Source organism: Suricata suricatta, chromosome 8 (genome assembly GCF_006229205.1).
Source record: "Suricata suricatta isolate VVHF042 chromosome 8, meerkat_22Aug2017_6uvM2_HiC, whole genome shotgun sequence".
Classification (NCBI taxonomy): Eukaryota; Metazoa; Chordata; class Mammalia; order Carnivora; family Herpestidae; genus Suricata; species Suricata suricatta.
This window is the reverse complement of record NC_043707.1, coordinates 60,525,324-60,544,351: the sequence shown is the minus strand read 5'-3', so window position 1 is coordinate 60,544,351 and position 19,028 is coordinate 60,525,324. Positions and strand designations below refer to the sequence as shown.

The window sequence follows — 19,028 nt, the reverse complement described above, 5'->3', positions numbered from 1 at the left end:
GGAAAATTTCAAACATAAAAAGTGATACGATGAACTTGTATACCCATCACTGGGCTTCATTCATTTCCAGCATGTTGTCCAACTTTCTTCATCTGTCACTTTCCTCACCTCTTTTTTTCTGAAACATTCCCATGTTAATTGCTGACACTATATTATCACCCATCATATTTTACTATTTATATTTTTTTTGTCTTTGCATATCTTCAGAGTACTACTTTCAGCTTGGAATTATTTTTCTCACTTTAAAATTAAGAAAGAGACTTTCGAGGTGGAGTAACTCACCCAAGTTCAAGTAGTTCTTGAAGCAGAAATTAGACTGGAGGTGGTCGTATCACTTGCCATCCTCAGATCCTGCTGCCTCCCAGAGAGCAAGTATAAAGTGGGGGAAATTGAGTATTACTTTGATTAACCTCTATTGAGTCCTCTACGAAGCACACCTTTGTACTCTTTTTGTTTTTAATTTGAGGATTTTGATTAGTAATAAGTACGATATTGAGTGTGCTCATGGCAGGTGAGTGGTGAGCTCTTGAACCCCCCATCCCTGCCCCCATCCCAGCCTGACTTGGGACTCAGCCTCCCTCTTCTCTGCTTTAATTTTCTCCCCCACTTTAATGATTTTGTAACAGAAGATAGGATTTTGTACTTACTGTTTTTCTTTGTACTATCTTTCTTTCTCTCTCTCCCAGTCCATTGGCTAAGCCCCTTAAAGCCAGGAATTTTTATTTGTTCCCTGAAGTGTTTTCAACCCCTAAAACAGTGCCTAATACTTGGTAGTCACTCAGTAAATATTTACTGAATAAGTGAATGTACGAAAATGGCAGTGACTTCTCTGATTCACAAAAACACTCCGAAGGCTTAAAGCAAGAACTCTCTACAAAGTCAGACTTTGTGTAAAGCATTGAGACTTCACTAAGAAGTGACTATGAATTATCCTCATTTTTCTGGACTATTTTTGTTTTTCAAACTCAAGTTCATTCTGCTGAGTGGAATATGACTGGGCAGTGGTGGGCTGCAGTGGACAGAGTAGGAGAATGGAATCTGAGAGAAAAACTAAATAATGGAAAATGTAGAACCAGCGGAACCAGTGCTTGAGGGGAAAGCCTTGTTTGCCTTCACCTCAAGATGAGGAGAAAAAAGAGGGTACCCAAGGTTGACCTTTTCTTCACAATAAGGAGTGTGTGTGTGTGTGTGTGTGTGTGTGTGTGTGTGTGTGTGTGTAGATCTAAAGAGTCACTTGTCAAGAATGTAAAGGAGTGGGCACATGTACAGAAATTATAATCATATCTTTTGAACTGTGGATTCTTTTTATTTGTTAGGTAATTTTTAAAGATACTGAAATTAGCAATTAGATAAAATTTGTCCTTGACTAAATACTAGAAAAAGTACAGTATCTTAAAGTTTCAAGAGGATAGTTAAATGGCTTAAAAACCAAGCATCTGTTCAGAATGGTTTATATTCACATTTTAAATTGAAAGGAAGAGTCGTTGAGATGGTTCCAACCACAAAAATACAGGAAAAAAATAGCTTGGGTCCAAATACGGCGAGGCTTTCCCAACTCAACTGAAAAAACACATTTTTTTTTTCATTTGACTTGCAAATATTTTGTCTTTTGCTCTATAAAATTTCCTTGATATCTCATTATAACCTAATGATCCATCTGTATTTATGATTTCATTTTATGTGTATGTGTCATATCCACTATAAAGTATTTTTTACCTTGTTATCCACTATGTTGTAAGATTGGAGAAATTTGAAACTTTAATTATCTGCATTATATTCCATAAGATATTTTAAATGAAGATTTGAAACAGGCACATTTAACAGACGTTAGAAATTGTTTTTTTGTTGTTGTTATTATTGTTACCCATCAAAATAGATCCCTCCTAAAACATATAAAAACCAATTTAATGATTTATGAATGATACCATTTACATTTTCAAGCAGTTTATTTGTTGACAGGCCTTTCTTCCAAATCCTTGTGTGTTACGATGGTATCTTTGGGAGAAACCTTCCAGGTGGCTCTCAAAATGAACCTGCCGCGATTGGTCACAGAACAACCGGAGGGAAGTTGCTTAGAAATATGCAGGATAGGGTCACCATGGAAACGTGCCCTTGTGAGGTCCTTCTAAGGAGCCATCCTTTGCAGTCACCATGGCGACCCTGGCAGAGAATTGAATATAGCAATCTAGCCTGGTTGTTTGCCATGGCAACTCAAGCAAGGCCACTTTGGAGACAACCCTGGGGCCATTTCTATGGAGACCAGCTCGGGCTGCCTTTAGAGACTCCCTCAACGTCACCTTTGGGTGAGATGCTATATGCAAACCCAGCAAAGCAACTCATAATGAAAAGGTCAGTGAAATGAAGCTTTACCAAGAAGGGCAAAAACTAGGACAGTTGTAATTATTGGGTAGAAATTAGTAGTGATGTAACATTCCAGAGGTTCTTTTGGACACATTAGGTGACCTTTATGTGGGCTTTGTGGGATACCAAAACAAGGTTCTGGTCTTTTACCCTGCCTGTAATTTTGTAAATGCTGTAAATTAACAATAAAGGTATTATTGTTACTCTTTCTCATCACAAAAATATACCTACAAAGGTTATGTGTTTTCTCGCATGCTAAAACAGTTTTAGAGTGAATTATTTTATTCATTATCTGGGTAGTTGTAAAGTGGCAGCTTATAGTTTGTGAGGTTTTTTTTTTTAAGTTTATTTATTTACATTGAGAGAGAGAGAGAGCGTGAACTGGAAAGGGGCAGAAAAAGAGAGAGACAGAGAGGGAGAATGTCAAGCAGCCCCCGCATTGCCACAGTGGAGCCTAATGTGTGGCTTGAACTCACCAACCACGAGATCATGACCTGAGCCAAAATCTAGAGTCAGACACATAGCCAACCAAGCCACCCAGGCGCTGCAGAGTTTGTGGTTTGTACTTCTTATCTCACACAGCAGTAAAATTAATAGTTACAAAATGACTTAAACTCAGGGAAGACTTTCAGAATACTCATTTGAAGGTCAATTCAGCTGTTTATTTAGTTTTGACATTTAGGCTTTGAAATTAGACCTCACATCCAATTCTAGCTCATCTGCTTATTAAGTCTGTGACCTACAATGTGTTTCCTACCTTCTTGTAGCCTTATTTTATTGTGTATAATTTGGGGAAATTATCAGTACCTTTCTAATAGATGTGTTTAAGGATTAAATGATACGATGGAAGTAAATTATTTATATCATAATAAGCACTCAGTGGATGTTAGCTGCTGTTATTTGGATGACTTTATAGAAGTGGTATTTGAGATGGCTTCTGTAAAGTGATGTCAGAATTGTTCCTTAAAGAGCAAGAGGCCTATTTTGTGTAGAACTGGTATTGTTAAGAGTAGTAAAAGTTCAAAAAGCATGCCAGACTGAGAAAACTAGGCTGATATATAGAGCACAAATATAGGGGAGATGAGATGTGACTGTAAAGAAAGGGCACAGTCAAATGGGAAGAGAGACTTGTTATTTGTCAGGAGTAGGAATATGGACTTTATCCTTTGGGCAGTCTGGATCCAGCGAGAGCCTGAATGGAAGAGGTAGTAGTGGAATTGCAGACGAGAATAAGTTTGAGAGAGATGAGGGGTGCCTGGGTGGCTCAGTTCCTAAGCGTCTGACTTCGGCTCAGGTCGTGATCTCATAGTTTGTGGGTTTGAGCCCCACTTCGGGCTCTGTGCTGACAGTTAGCTCAGAGCCTGGAACCTGCTTCGGATTCTGTGTCTCCCTCTCTCTCTGACCCTCCCCTGCTCACGCTGTCTCTGTCTCTCAAAAATAAATAAAAACATTAAAAATTTCTTAAAAACTTTGAGAGAGATGTAGGTGAAAGATCGAATCTGTAGCACCTAATAAATGAAGGAAAGTCAGTGTTTCAGGCTGTTAGTGACTCTTCACATTTCTAGCTTGCGTGGAGGCAGGGACTCCTAGCTGGCTCAGCAGGTAGAGAGCATGCAACTCTTGATCTTCAGGGTCATGAGTTTGAGCCCCCACATTGCATAGAGAGATTACTTAAAAATTTTTTTAAAAAAGAAGAAAAGGAGGGCAGATAATGACGCTATAGACTGAACTATAGCTTATAAAAGGGAGAAGAAAATTAGAGATGTACTTTATGTCATGATAAGATGAACTTTAAGGTAGAGATATTCAATGAAAGCTGTCAGCAAATATGGATGAGTATCTACTATAAGAGAGACACTATTGCAAACATTGGGGAAATAGTAGTCAAGAAAACAAGCCCTCGTTCTAGTGGATGGAGACAATAGTAAATAACTAATTAATTAAAATTTAAGTTGACTGTCCTGTAGTGATAAGTATAGAGAAGAGGGAGTGATGCAGTGCAATTTAACACTGGAGGTCAGGGAAGATCGTATCAAGAAGTGAAACTTGTAAGAGGTGAGATGTTGAACCATCTGGATATCTGGAAGAAGAGCATTTCAGGCAGCAGTAAGTCCAAAGTGTAAATGTGCGTGCACGTTTCAGGAAAAACCTGGAGACTAGTGTTGCTAACAGAATAAGCCAGCGAAAGAGTTGTAGGAAATGAGGTCAGAGGGGTCAGATCATGAGGTTTGGTCTCAGTGAAATAGGAAGAGAACAGCTGAACTGAGGAGTAACACAATCAGACATAGCTGTAAAACAATTGCTGTGCTTGGGAAAGATAGGACATGATGTGCATGTGGTGTGTGCACGAGATAGGGGAACACCCAAGCTGGAGGCTAGCTCTTACAATCCCAGTGAGACATGATAGCTTGGGCCAGGGTGAAAGTGGTGTGAAGTGACCAAGTATATTCTGCAGGTAAAGCTCTTTGCTATTTGGAGGACTGTGGATTGTGAGTGCACAAGGATGATACCAAGGTTTTGGGACTGAGCAATTGGAAGGTGAGAACTGGCATGAATTGAAACAAGGAAGACTTTAGAAGGGACAGGCTTAATGGGGAAGATGAAGAAATCAGATTGGGACATTTAAGATTGATGTGCCTGTCAGATACTCAAGTGGCGATTTTGAATAAGGAGTTACATAGAAAAGTCTTTCTAAAATCCAGAGATCAGGGCAAGGATCCAGCTGGAGATACGTACTTGGGAGTTGTTAGCAGACAGATAGTAGTTAAAGCATGAGATTTGTTGAAGTCAGTAAAGGTTGGGGAAAAAGAGGTCCCAGGACTTAATGGTATTGAATCTTGGTGTATTCCGGCATTAAAAACCAGAGAAGAAATAACTGGTGAGGAAAGGGAAAGGGCATTTATATGGCTTTGGTTGGTGGTAAATGATGGCGCCAATAAGACGAACTCAACAGATTTCCTTAGGGCCACTCAACTTATTTAACCACTCTCCATTTATGAGGCATGAAGGAAAACAGCCTGCTGGAGAATAATTAAGATAAGTGTAGATAATAAATATTTCAAGAGAAATTGAGAGTTGTATTATGTCCTCCAATACAGAAGATATTCAATGAAATAGATGCTGTTCAGTCAAAGTGAGAGAATTTCTGACTTTGGAGATAAAAGTATAACAATAACTGAGATTATGAGGAAAACTCAGATATTTGGAGGAAGTTGTGGTTTTTGCAGTTTAGTTATTAAGATTTCAGAGTCAGAGCTTCTGTTTGAAAATGCTTATTCACTTCGCTGCTTAACTGCAAGATAAATAAGGGTTCATCTGTGGTGCTAAATAATGCTACATTTCCATTTTATTTTTGTTTTTATTTTTGAATGGATGATTTATAGTTTTCCACTCAAAGCAGCATTCAAATATAAATGAATATGAATACATTTGACATTTAGCAATATGTGCATTGGAAAGTTGGATCTAGATATAATGGCATAGCTGTTTAGCAGTATATTTGTGTGAGGGAAAAAATGCATTTTCATAAGATCATTATGATCTGGATTTGCATATAGCCACATTCAGTAGATGCAAACAGATACCAAATTTATTCAAGCTGGTCCTTGCTCTGTATGACTTGCTATTTTTGAACTGGTATTTTACTCTTATCCCCAAATAGTGGCTATTAATTTTCAGATGTTATTGAAAGTGTACCAAATGCTGCACAGAGCAAGACTGGCTTTCCTCTGAGCTCCTAGGAGATGGCAGGATTGACATAACTTTCTCTGTGCCTCATTTCTTACTGTCTCATTTCCTCTCCCCTTTTCTGTCTGTTTGCCTCTATGTGTGTGCCTGTCACATACACACAGGAACACACATGCACACATACCACACTCCTCCAGTGGTAAACAACATGACACTGTCCAGTGGAAGGAAAAGGGACTTTTTCTTCTTGTATATTTCATTTTATCATTTATTCTAGAAGACATCCAACAGACTTTTCCTCATTTCTCACTGGCCGGAGTTAGGAAAATTCCATGATCAAGTCAGTTACTTGGAGTGAGAATGTGGCCATCAGAATTGACTTCGATTAGCAACAATAATGCCTCCTGATGTGAATACCTGAAAAACTGGAGCCCTTTTGGGTAGTAAGAAGAGTGGTGCAACATTGATTCTGGGTAAACAACTAATAAATATAAGCCACAAATTCACAGTGTAGCACGTGTTGGAGTAGTATGCCACAGCATGGTGGGGCTTAGGGATGGGATAATAGGTGAGACCCCAGCAGCCCCTCCTCCCCAGACAAAGTACCAGGCAGTGCCTGTACCTTCATTGGCAGGCCACTCATTCTGGCCACCACTGGTTTGAGTGGAGTGGGAAAGACACATGCACTCCTGTTGATATAAACTTATAAAGGATGCTAATAGATATTTGGTTCAATGGGAAAATGGCCTGTCTACCCTATCAGTAAGAGTCTCTTGAGCCTGGGATCTACATTTGAAATTCTACTATATTACTTTTCCCGTCTATCATTTATTTTTATGCTCCTGGCCTTTTTAAGTAGAGCAGTCTCTGCAAGGTATTTAATGCAAGGTCTTCTTAAACCCAGTTGCAGAGTTCCATGTGATTTCAACCACACATGGTGTGTCTTTGTAGTTTTAGGCAAGTTACTTACACTCTCCTTGCTTTACTTTCCTCAGTTATAACAGTTGTGGAGGATATCTTCCCTCGAGTGTTCTTAAATCCACATCTGAAAACTCTTAGCCCAGTGCCTCACTAGTGTTAGACTGTAAATATTTTTATACACAGTATTACAAGAACTTTAAAGTTTACATTGTGTGTTTCATTCTTCTAGATCAAAGTGTAAGTGGTAGTTATAATTTTGTTTAGATATATACATATATCTATATATACACATATACATATATATATATTTTTTTTTTTAAAGGGGGGCCTGAATGGCTCTGTTGATAAGTGTCTGACTTCAGCTCAGGTCATGATCTCATGGTTTGTGAGTTTGAGCCATGCCATCAGGTACTGTGATGACAGCTCAGAGCCTGAAGCCTGCTTCAGATTCTGTGTCTGTCTGTCTATCTGTCTCTCTCTCTTCTCCCCTCACTGCCGTTCCCCCACTCAAAAATGAATAAACATTAAAAAAATTTTTTTTAAACAGGCAGCAATCAGCTTGGGCTAAAAAGTGACTGCTCCCACTAATCCCACCTAGTCACTCTAGGTAATTGAACAGATACTTTAAAATGTATCTAAATTTGCACAGACTATCACCAAGTTGTGATTTGGACTCCATAGAATTATTTTAATTAACCTATACCTGGTATTATGCCATTGACTTATAATGAGGGTCACTCTAAGGATAATCACAAATTTCCTTTATGATAAATGTCAATAGCACTAACTACATTTTATTTTTCATTTATGAGGACTCTTGAGAAAAGTTTCATTTGTGTGTCAGCATCAGCAAAAGGGGATCTAATTTCTCCTGAGCCATTAGCTTGTTTTTAGCATATACACATCTTGGGTTTTATGCCTGACCCTATCCCACTTTTACCACAGACTACTGACAGCCCCAATTCAGGTCCACTTCTCTCTGTCAAGTAACTGCGCCTTTTGTGTGTCAACCTCACCCCAGGCGTTACCATGTTTTTTCCCTACTCTTATTGTCCCTTGGCAATAATGCCTTTATCTTCTTACTGTGTTTAAGCTAGTTGTAGGGAATAAATTTTGAAGCCATGTCAGATCTAATATGGCACTAATAAGAGGCATATTAATAAATAAGAACTAGAGGTAAAATATTACAAATCACCTCAAAGATCAACACATATTTATATCATATTTGCAACCAAAAAAACCATGTTTTTAGTCATTTTCAGGGGAATCCACAAACACCAGCATGTCTCTTATGAACACAAACTTGATCCCTGACTGGTTCACATTAACTGTTACTCAGAAAATTAGGAGATATTTAAAGGTGAAGTGAAAAACTTGTATTACTTCCAGAATTTTTACCTATGAAATTTGCTTAAGGAATGCATTGCATATTAATGTTAACTGATTTGGAAAAAGAACACATAAACTTACAGTCTTGATGAATAAGGCTTGTGTATGTTTGTGATGGGTGAGGGGGGAAGGAGGGAGGAGACATGTAAGACTGTGGAAACACAGAAGTAGTGTAGTAACATTGTTGTAGATGATTTTCTAAAGGAAGATTGTTCGCTCTGTGTCTTTCCCTGGAAACATTGTTTCCCCCACTGTCTTAACAGAAAAAGTAACAAATGGGCTAGTAAAAGAAGTGGTTTAAAATTCTAGTCATTTCTTCTCCAGATTTAAACAATTCTACTTGTGGTACCCTTGTGGATTTGTGGTTTGGTTTGTGGAGTTCTGCCCACCATAGATATAATAGTTTAAACAGCTGTCCTATATAGAAACTCAAAATAGATTCAATTTCCTTTTAATTTAGGCTTTTTGTTAATAAGAAATGTGTCCTGAGGGTCTGTCTTACATATCTCTTTCACTCCCGGCCCTGCCTGGGCACTCAATAAATATTTGATTATGCTTAGAGCAATAACACACTGGGAGTCTGAAGCCTGGAGAGGGCTTTGATTCACTTTTTGACTTGTGACCTTAATCAGACATTAATTATTCTTTATCCATGAACATGCAGAAATAATGCTTACTTTGAAGAAAAATTTTTTGAAGATGAATTAATGTTTATAAATCTAGAGCTTGTGTCAGTAAAAATTTTGATAAGTTAGAGGAAGAAAGTATATAAGAATAATATGTTAGGGAATATATAATGGTATCATAAAGCATATTATTTAAAATATGAATCATTTAAGTAGCACTTCTAAAAATAAAAATATATATATATAGTTCCACAAAGAATAGAACCAGTAGTTTTTTCTTCCAGCACCATGCCATATCACTAAATTCAGTGCATTTTGATTTGTTATATTTCTAGGCTTTGAAAAGTAAGCATTTCTCCCTATTAAATGATAGTCAATATGGCAGTAAATTTGAGGGGAGATGCCTGTTGAACTTTCAAAGAGGTTCTAGATCCAAACTGGTGTTTTCCCTTGTGTAGGTATATTTCACATCTATATGGTACCTATTGTGTGCCAGGCACTGTGTTAATATTTGCATGTATTATCCAATGTACAACACGATAAGTTAGGTAGTAGTTTATTCCCATTTTATAAATGGGAAACTCAAGGACTAGATTGCCAGTCAGCCAAGAGTTATTAGCTGCCTCCCTAACCAAACACTTGGCTGTGGGGAAATTGCAATGACAGAGACTGACAAAGCCCCTTTTCCTAAAGATAATTATGGTGTCATTGGGGGATACTGAAAATAAAGGAAAAAAATATGACTCTGATAGTTTAATAAACAAATTAAATAAATTTAGTTTATTTAATACCAATAATAAATTTAAATTAAATTAAACAACTCAATAAATTATGAAGAGAATAAAACTGGGTGACGTGATAGAGAAGACCAGGAAGGGAAGAGAAGACCTTTCTGAAATGTAACATTGAGAGGACAGCTAGATGCTGGAAAGGACCAATCATTCCCAGATCTGGGCACAAGTGTTCCAAGAAGAAGAGCCCATGCAAGGCTCTGAAATTGGAATGCACCCTGCGTTTTCCAGGAGCATAGTTACAGCTGGTGTAGCTGGAACATAGAGAATGGCTGGACTCCTTGACCTCAACCACAGCAGTTTCCTCCTTGACACATCCCCAAAGGCAAGGGAATCAAGAGCAACAATGAACTACTGGGACCTCATTAAGATAAAAAGCTGCTGCACTGCAAAGGAAACAGTCAAGAAAACTAATAGGCATTCGATGAAATGGGAAAAGATAGTTGCAAATGACATATCGGATAAAGGGCTAGTATCCAAAATCTACAAGGAACTCACCAAACTCCACACCTGACAAATGAATAATCCAGTGAAGAAATGGGCGGAAGACATGAACAGACACTTCTCTCCAAAGTACATTGCAATCCTTATACTCATGACTCCTTGACGGTGCATGTTTCTTACAAACAAGAAATTCTTCTACATAGCCAAAATACAACTAGAAATATCAATAAATTATCATTGAAACATGACTTGCATATAATGCTCAGACCCCATTCATATTTTGCTAGTGTTTTATAATGTTGACAGCATTTAGTTGCATGTCTTCTTCTGTCTGGAGCAAGTCTTTCATCTTTCCTTGACTTTCATGAGCATTACACTCTAGAGGCTGGTTATTGTGCTTTATACCTCCCATACCAACTTGTTTGATTTTTCTTTAGGATTAGATTTAAGTTATCAATCTTTGACAGGAATATTGCTCAAGTGATGCTGTGACCTCTGTCAGGTGGCATCAGATTTTATTTGGCCCATTAATGATGATGTCCTCTTTGATCACTTGATTAATTAAGGTGATGTCTGCCCAGCCTCAGCACTGTAAAAATCACTCCTTTCCCTTTGTAAGTAATGAACATCTTGTGCAAAGCTACTTTGAGACTATATTATTATACTATTCCTTATCATACTTTAAACTTCCACTCGATTCATGCATGTGTGTGTGGTGTGTGTGTTAGTTGGTGGGTCCGTTACTATCATTGAATTTTGATATGCAGACTGCCCCCAATTTGGCTAATAAGGCAGTCTTCAAGCTTTTTTTTTCTCTCTCTCGGCACATTCCCATCATTCTTTCTGATACAACAAGACATTTCAGGCTCTTCGTGTACTTCTCTTGCCCCAGCCCTGGAATCAGCCCTTTCTCTAACAAGCCTTGGTTACTTTTAGTGGAAAAAATTATATTTAGAATACAGGATCTTGGCATTAGATATGTTTGTTGCTATTGAGGTGTCACTAATTCTAGAGATAGGGAATATATCTTTTTATAATGACACACACACACATTAAAAAATTTTTTTGTTTATTTTTGAGAGAGAGAGACAGAGTGTGAGGGTGGGAGGAGCAGAGAGAGATAGAGACATAGAATCCGAAGCAGGCTCCAGGCTCTGAGCTGTCAGCACAGAGTTTGAGCCCAAGAACCATAAGATCGTGACATGAGCGTAAGTTGAATGCTTAACTGAATGAGCCACCCAGGCACCCCACAGGCACATTATTATATCTCTATTTATTTGTCTAGTTATATATATTAAAAGCAGTTCATACCAATGCCTCCATTTAAAATTTAGTATCATAAGGGTTCGTTCTCATTTTCTTTCTTTCCTTATTTGTAGCTCCCTCTCTGACAATGAGAACCAGGTTCCCATTATCCTCCAGATATCTACGTATTTGATCAATCCCTTGTTTGTAACCAATCTCACATAGCATCTTTCCTAAGTACCTCTCCCCACTTGGGTTTTTGCACCCTATGCTGGGCCACACACCTGCAAGAGCATCATTACGCTCTAGGATTTTGTTTCCTAATGCCAGCCCTCCTCCTCATTGCTCAACCTGTCTGGGCTGTTACTTCCCATTCCAGGCTACTTTTTGCAGGGACTACTTCATCATCTTGCAAATACGTTGATATCCTGCTCTGGGCCATCATGACTTTGCCTCCACCAGCTTTGCTCTACCCTCCCAAATAAGGACAGATTTGTTCAGGAAGAGAAAGGGAAAGGGAAGAACTTGTAGGTGCTTTCAAATGCTCACTGTTTCCTGCATGGGAAACAAAAGACCTGCTGAGCCCACTACAGTTGGAAGATGATGATGTCATAAACTAAGCTGGTGGTAGTGGAGGTTTAGATAAGAATGGTTAAGTGATTTGTTCCCAGTTATATAGCTAGTTAAATAGCAGAGCCAGACCTATAACTTGGCACCATACACCCTGGTCTCTTGTAAATTCTATTTTTTCTTTCTGATGGGGGGGGGCAGAAGCCCAGAGAATTTAAAGACAAATAACAATCATTTTCTACTAAAATCAAAACAGAAAGGAATTTTAAGAGTTTAGTGCTTTCTCTTTTTATCCTCTCCAAAAAATCATATTTAGAATTCATAATACATTGGAAATTGCAACTTGAAGACCCTTTGGAACGTACAGAGTTATGATGATCTCAGAAAGTTGAAATTCTGTCTTTTCTTTTTTGAAGGAATTATTATATAGAATTTTATTTTAACCAGATTGGTATGTTATACTAAAACATGATGATGATGATGATGATGATGATGATGATAGTTAACATTTTTAAGCCCTCACTGTGCTTCTAAGGGCTGTATATGTATTATCTCACTTAAGTCTCACACAGTACCGTGAGGTAGGTACTATTACTTCTTCATTTTACAAAGGCGGAAACTGAGGCACAGACAGGTAAAGGTACTGGCTCAATATTGCACATGTTGGAGTTGACAAAGCAGCACTCCAGAATGTGTGCCAGAAGCTGTATTCCAGTTAGATTATATTCAATATAAAACTGTATTCCAGGTTAACATTTGAAAAGATGCTTATCAACATGCTTCAGATAACTAGTCTCAATCTGAGTTTGCATGTGTGATAAGTTCTGTTTGCCATTCCTGCTGCAAAACGTTAGCGGAGATTTGAAATATTCTGTCACAGTGAACTGGCAGTTTTCATTTTCGAGTAAATTAATTTTATTAATTTAATTAATAAATTAATTTTAATTTTAGAGTATTAATTTTAGAGTAAATTAACCTGCTTTGCTTATCTCTCAGTAAAAAGAGGGTGTGAAATGAATTAAGGAGGCACAATTTCTTTCCTAATGTGTGTCAGTGGTTCTCAAAAGCAGTGTGGCCTGCGAAGGGGTAAGAGTTCATGATCAATGGGATATTTTCAAAATACGCAAACTTCTAGAGGGACTGCCCTTCCCAGGAGACCCTCTGATCCGGAAGCTTTTAATCTAAAATGAGTAAAAAAGAGGACAGAGAAATTCATTCAAAACAAATCTCTAATGTATTAAAAGACCCATTCACAGGAACAATGCTGGACACCTTATGGGTAGGCCATAAATGAGGATGTAAAAGGGGCATGCACACACACCAGATACAGTCCTCACTATCACGTGTAGAAATGAAAACGTCAGGCGCCCCTAACACAAGTTTGGCAATGCAGATCACTCACTAAAAGGCAAGGTTTTTGTCCAATGTCAAATTTTTAGTTTTAGGATTTAAATTAACATATTTATACACACCTAACACCACATACACATATGAATATATGGTTTTCTAATATTAAATATTATAATAAATTAAATAATGTGTTAATGTAGACATATCATCTTTTTCCACTCTCGTCTGCATCTTTAACATTTCTTTTGCATCATCGAACGTCCCTTTTCATTGGAAGAGATCAGATATTCATACAGTCCAACAATTAGGAAAAAGGCGCTCAGAGTCTATTTCTGTGCCTTATTTTTGAATCCCTATGTGATATGTCTCTACATGTATTATCTCCAACTGCCAGTTCAATAAATACATAAGGAACTTCCACATTACAGTTTTCCCAAACATGTTTGTTTTTTATCTCTACACATAAGAAATTAGCATGCTTTTTTAAAAACACTAAAAGGGGGGCGCCTGGGTGGCTCAGTCGGTTAAGCATCTGCTTCGGCTCAGGTCAGATCTCACGGTTCGTGGGTTCGAGCCCTGCGTCGGGCTCTGTGCTGACAGCTAGCTCAGAGCCTGGAGCCTGTTTCAGATTCTGTGTCTCCCTCTCTCTCTGACCCTCCCCTGCTCCAGCTGTCTCTCTCTGTCTCTCAAAAATAAATAAAAAGCATTTAAAAATTTTTTAAAAAACACTAAAAGGATTTGTTTGAATAGGTAATACCTCCACATAGTTCAAAATTCATGTCTTAAAACACACATTTAATGAAATGTCTTCTTCCCATCCTCCTACTTTAGGACTCCCAACTCCTGCCACACACGTTACAAGTACCTACTGTTGTTAGTCACTTCTCTTACCTTCCCTGTTTCTTCATGGATGTACAGCAAGTACAAAAAGGCATTCTGATGTCCCTTTTCTTAATGGATGTAGTGATATGGTATAAAGTTTTCAGCACTTTGCTTTACTAATATATCTTGGACATCATTACAGTCGCTGACCTTTTTACAGCTGCGTGGTATTCTGTTGTGTGGAATTATCCGAATTTATTTAATCTGACTCCTACTGGTGACCCTTTACTTCTAATTTTTGGCTGCTATAAACAATGCTTCTGTGAATAACCTTGCACAAACAGTTTTTTGTAAGTGTATCAGATCTGTAGAATAAATACGTAGAAGTTAAATTGCTGACTCATAGGCTAGTCAATTTTGATACTTCATTACTAAGTGTAGAATCTTGGACAAGTTAATCAGCTTCTGTTCCTTGATTTAGTTTTTTAGTTTGTAGAATAGAAATAACTGTACTTTGTCCCTAGGGCCAAATGCATTAAGGTATATAATAAGGTGTTTAAAATAGTGTCTGGTACCAAGGAAGGGTTAAAAGAATTTGTGGTTATTATTGTTGATGTTGTTATTACTATTACCACCAAATTGCTTTCCACTGGAAAAGGTATTTAAATTCTTTCCAGGATTTTTTTTAAATTTATTTATTTATTTTGAGAGAGACAGAGATAGCATGAGTAGGGGAGGGGCAGAGAGGGAGACAGGAAATCCCAAGCAGGCTCTGCACCATCAGCACATAGCCTGACACAGGGCTCAACCCCATGAAACTCTGAGACCATGACCTGAGCAGAAACCAAGAATGCAATGCTGAACTGACCAAGCCATGCAGGTGCCCCTCTCCAGGATGTTGTTGATTTCCTGTTTATTCCTGTACCCTCCACCCTAGGTTTGTACTGTTAAACAACAATGTTCCCATTTGACAAATGGAAAGTGCTAGGTTTAATGTGCATTTCTATGCTGATGAGTGGGATTCAGCATTTTTATATGTTTAATTTTACTAAATTTATTAAATTTTGTTTATGTAAAATTTTATTTCTTTATTTGTGATTGTCTATTTTTGATCATTAGATTTCCTCTATTCTTGGCCTTTTTCTGATTTTTAGAAGATTCCTATTAGGGAATCTTCTTAGTCTTTTTTGTCATTTATATTTTAATTTTCTTTATAGTGATTTCTGTTATGCAAAATGTTTAGTTTTTATAAAGTCAGATTTGTCTATCTTTTTCTAAAGAACTTTAGCTTTAAGAACATGTGACAAAGTCCTCCCCTACTTCAGGATAATAAAAGAATTGTCTCATGTTTCTTCTATTAATTTTTGTGTTTTTTTAAATATTTGAGTCTTTGAGCCATTGGAATTGATTCTGGCTATGAATGTGAAGTATGGATTCAACTATGTATTTTTTCTAAATAACTATCCAGTGTGGCAAAACTATCTATTGAATAATCATGTCTTCACCAGTAATTTGTGATGCTACCTGTGAAATATACTACCTCTGTAAGTTTTTCTTTTCATATGCACCTTTTTAAAGACCTTTTGGTATGTTCCTTTGATCTGCCTCTTGGCTAAGCTCCAGAACCATACTGTCTCAATAAGAAGGCTTTAGAATATATTTCATGTATGATGGGACTTTCCTCTCTTCGCTCTTTGCTCTTTTTGTTTGTTTGCAGTGTTTTTAAATTAGACTGTAAAATACTTATTTATATGATAATCAAACACTTGAACTATGAATCATTTTCTAGAAATAGTTATTGTGTTGTCACTTTCAAAAGAAAACAAAAACCAAAAACCTGAGGCAGCTGGGTGGCTCAGTTGGTTAAGTGTCCAACTCCTGGGTTAGCTCAGGTCATGATCTCACAGTTTGTGAGTTTGAGCCCTGCATCTGGCTCTGTGCTGATGGTGCAGAGCCTGCTTGGGATTCTCCCCCACTCTCTTCCCCTCCTCTGCTCATGCTTTCTATCTCTTTCTCAAAATAAGTAAGTAAAGCTTTAAAAAAGAAAGAAGTAATACAAAAAACATTCAATAATATGAGAGACTTTTTAGGAAAACAAGTAAAAGCCTTATTAAGGATGCCTTTTGGGGAGAGAACCTCTAACTTACATACTTGAGCGTAAATGTGCTCCATTGCACATTATGCTCCAGCTACATTGATCACAGCTTTCTAGAGCTGTTCTGTACAATATAGCACCCAGTCACATGTGACTCTATATTTACAGGGGAATTACTTAAAATTAAATACAATTTAAAATTCATTTCCTCAGTTGAAATGACTGTATTTCAGTAGTCATGTATGGCTATTGCTACTATTCTGAACACTCCAGAATAGAACATTTCTATCATCATGGAAAGTTCTATTGCCTAGATCTGTTTTAGAATATGTTATAATTATGAATCTGTTTTTTATGTATGGTATTTTTGTTGACTGGGTCAAAGAGGAAAGATAATATCTAATGGAGCTTTTAGCTTTGGTAGGAATTCAGATGGAAAAGAGATGAATGTCTCAAAGAAATATCAGGAGAATTCACTTGAGTAGGAGCATAATTAATGTACCCAGTACTACAGCAAAGATAACTTGTAGTCATCAGACTTTTTGATCACATGCTTCTTCACTTAAATTTTTCTGAACACACCACCCACTACACATAAATTTTAAATTCACAGATTATCAACCTATACTACTAAATATATTTATATACTAGATATATTTTATCTATATTATAAACTATGCATATAATTTGAAAACATTGAATAAGAGTTAAATATAAGGTTGTCAAAAGGCATAAACTTTTAGTTATAAAATAATCATGGGTATGTAATGTGCACTCAGTGACTTAGTTAATGATTTTGTAAAGTATATTTGAAAGTTACTGAGAGTAGATTTTAAAAGTTCTCATAATAAGAAAAAATATAACTATCTAAATATGAAACTATGAATGGTGATGGACATTAATCAGATTTACTATTGTGGTGATCATTTTGCCACATGTACAAATATTGAATCATTATGTTGTATACCTGAAACTAAAGTAATGTTACAGGTCTATTGAAAAGGAGACAGTATAAATGGAAGTTCTTGTGTGTAGGTAGCCCTGTAAGCTATTTTTATATGCTCTGAAGTTCACGAGCGTGTAAACTCCATAATGGAGTTTAGTAGTATGCTGCATAGAGAGTAGTATGCAGGTTCCAGGAAGAAGTTACCAAAAAAATCACTGAAACCTCAAAAGCCTTACTTTTGCTTGTTAATGAGATAATATGTGAGATACTGTTTGGTTAAGCAGTGAATAAAGTATAAGTATTCCTTGACAGAAATTTGGAGAGCCTATAAAGGTCTGTAAAAGACATAAGCTTAGATTTTGGCTTTGAAATAACATTTAACCTCAGTAAAACCTAATGATAATATAGCATATTCCTTTTTTTTAGTTTTAAAATTTATTTTGAGAGGGGGGAGAGGCAGAGAAAGAGAGAGTGGGAGAGAGAATCCCAGGCAGGCTCTGTGCTGTCAGTGCAGAGCCCAACCTGGAGCTTGAGCCGAAGTCAGAGACTCAGCTCACAAGGCACCGAGGCACACAAGCATCCCTAGAGTATTGCCTTTCTAAGCTTAGATTATGTTTTTCAGAAACAAATTACAGTAAGTTATTACATCTAAAGAGTCAAAGACCTTGACTTCCTTTTTAATTTTTAAGGAGACACGTCATTCCTTTTTAAAAGATTTACATTAGCAAGACTCATGGAAGCACCTCAAAATAAATATTCCTCAGTCCAACCTGTATTTACTACGCCTCTGTTGTGCAGAAGATTCAAAGGAGATCACTACATTTTAAAAAATAAGAATATTTAAATAATTGGCTTTGTTGCCTCTAATGTTACAGGAAATCATATTCTTTATTTGAGGGATGTTAATGGTGCTGGAGATATCGATTTGAAAGGTGATGTGTCAACTACATTTGTGGGTGTTTATGACTCAAATTGTCATTTTTAGAAAATGCATTGTGTCTTCCTGAACATGTTACATTTGGATAACAAAATAGGCAATGGGTTTCAGGTAGAAAGGTTTTTACTTTTTAAAAAAAGTGCATATTGTAAAGTATATTAAAAAGGTACTACTTAGTAATCACATGTATGCCTGAGCAGTATAATATAATCAAGCATCTAATTTCTCCAGACACATCTTACCTCTCTCACGAATCAGAAAATAATATAATTTTATTGTTAAGAGCCCTCTTATCTCTCCCCTGCAATTTAATTAATACTTGTTAAGAAGACATAGCTGTCAGATTAGAATTAGATTTTTGAATTTTCCATTGTCTTCTGATGGAGTGGCAATCTAAATCTTTTTATTTAGGTATATTATTTTCAAGAACTTTTGGAAATGATAATTTCCCAGCTTTTCTGATGATGAAGAGAAATTTTTAGCATTTGAATAAATAGATTGAATGGTTGATTTTTCTTCCATAAAAGGAAATAATAGAGAAGCCACTTTAAAAGGAAAACAATGAAGATATTTTTAAGAAAGAATAGCTTATTATTCTCAAATTGTATTTTTTTGTTTGAAATTTTGGTGTAATATGACGTTAGGGTTTGGTATGGGCACATTTTAGTTTTGTGTAGTATTTAAAAGTATAAAGAAATAATCATTGGAAAGGGAGTAGGGGCACAAGCCTAGATTCATTGCTAATATTTCACTTTTCTAAAATCACTCATCTATTCTACAAATAGTTATCAAATTCCCACATAGTGTAAGTACTGGGGGTGCACCTGTCAAGAGATGGACACCT

The 19,028-nt window shown here is 36.8% G+C and overlaps 1 protein-coding gene across 1 annotated transcript in view; it reads left to right on the top strand.

Moving 5' to 3' along the window:
* The window catches only part of SNX7 (sorting nexin 7), a 74,184-nt gene that overhangs the window by 18,087 nt on the left and 37,069 nt on the right, over window positions 1-19,028 (top strand). The window lies entirely within an intron of this gene.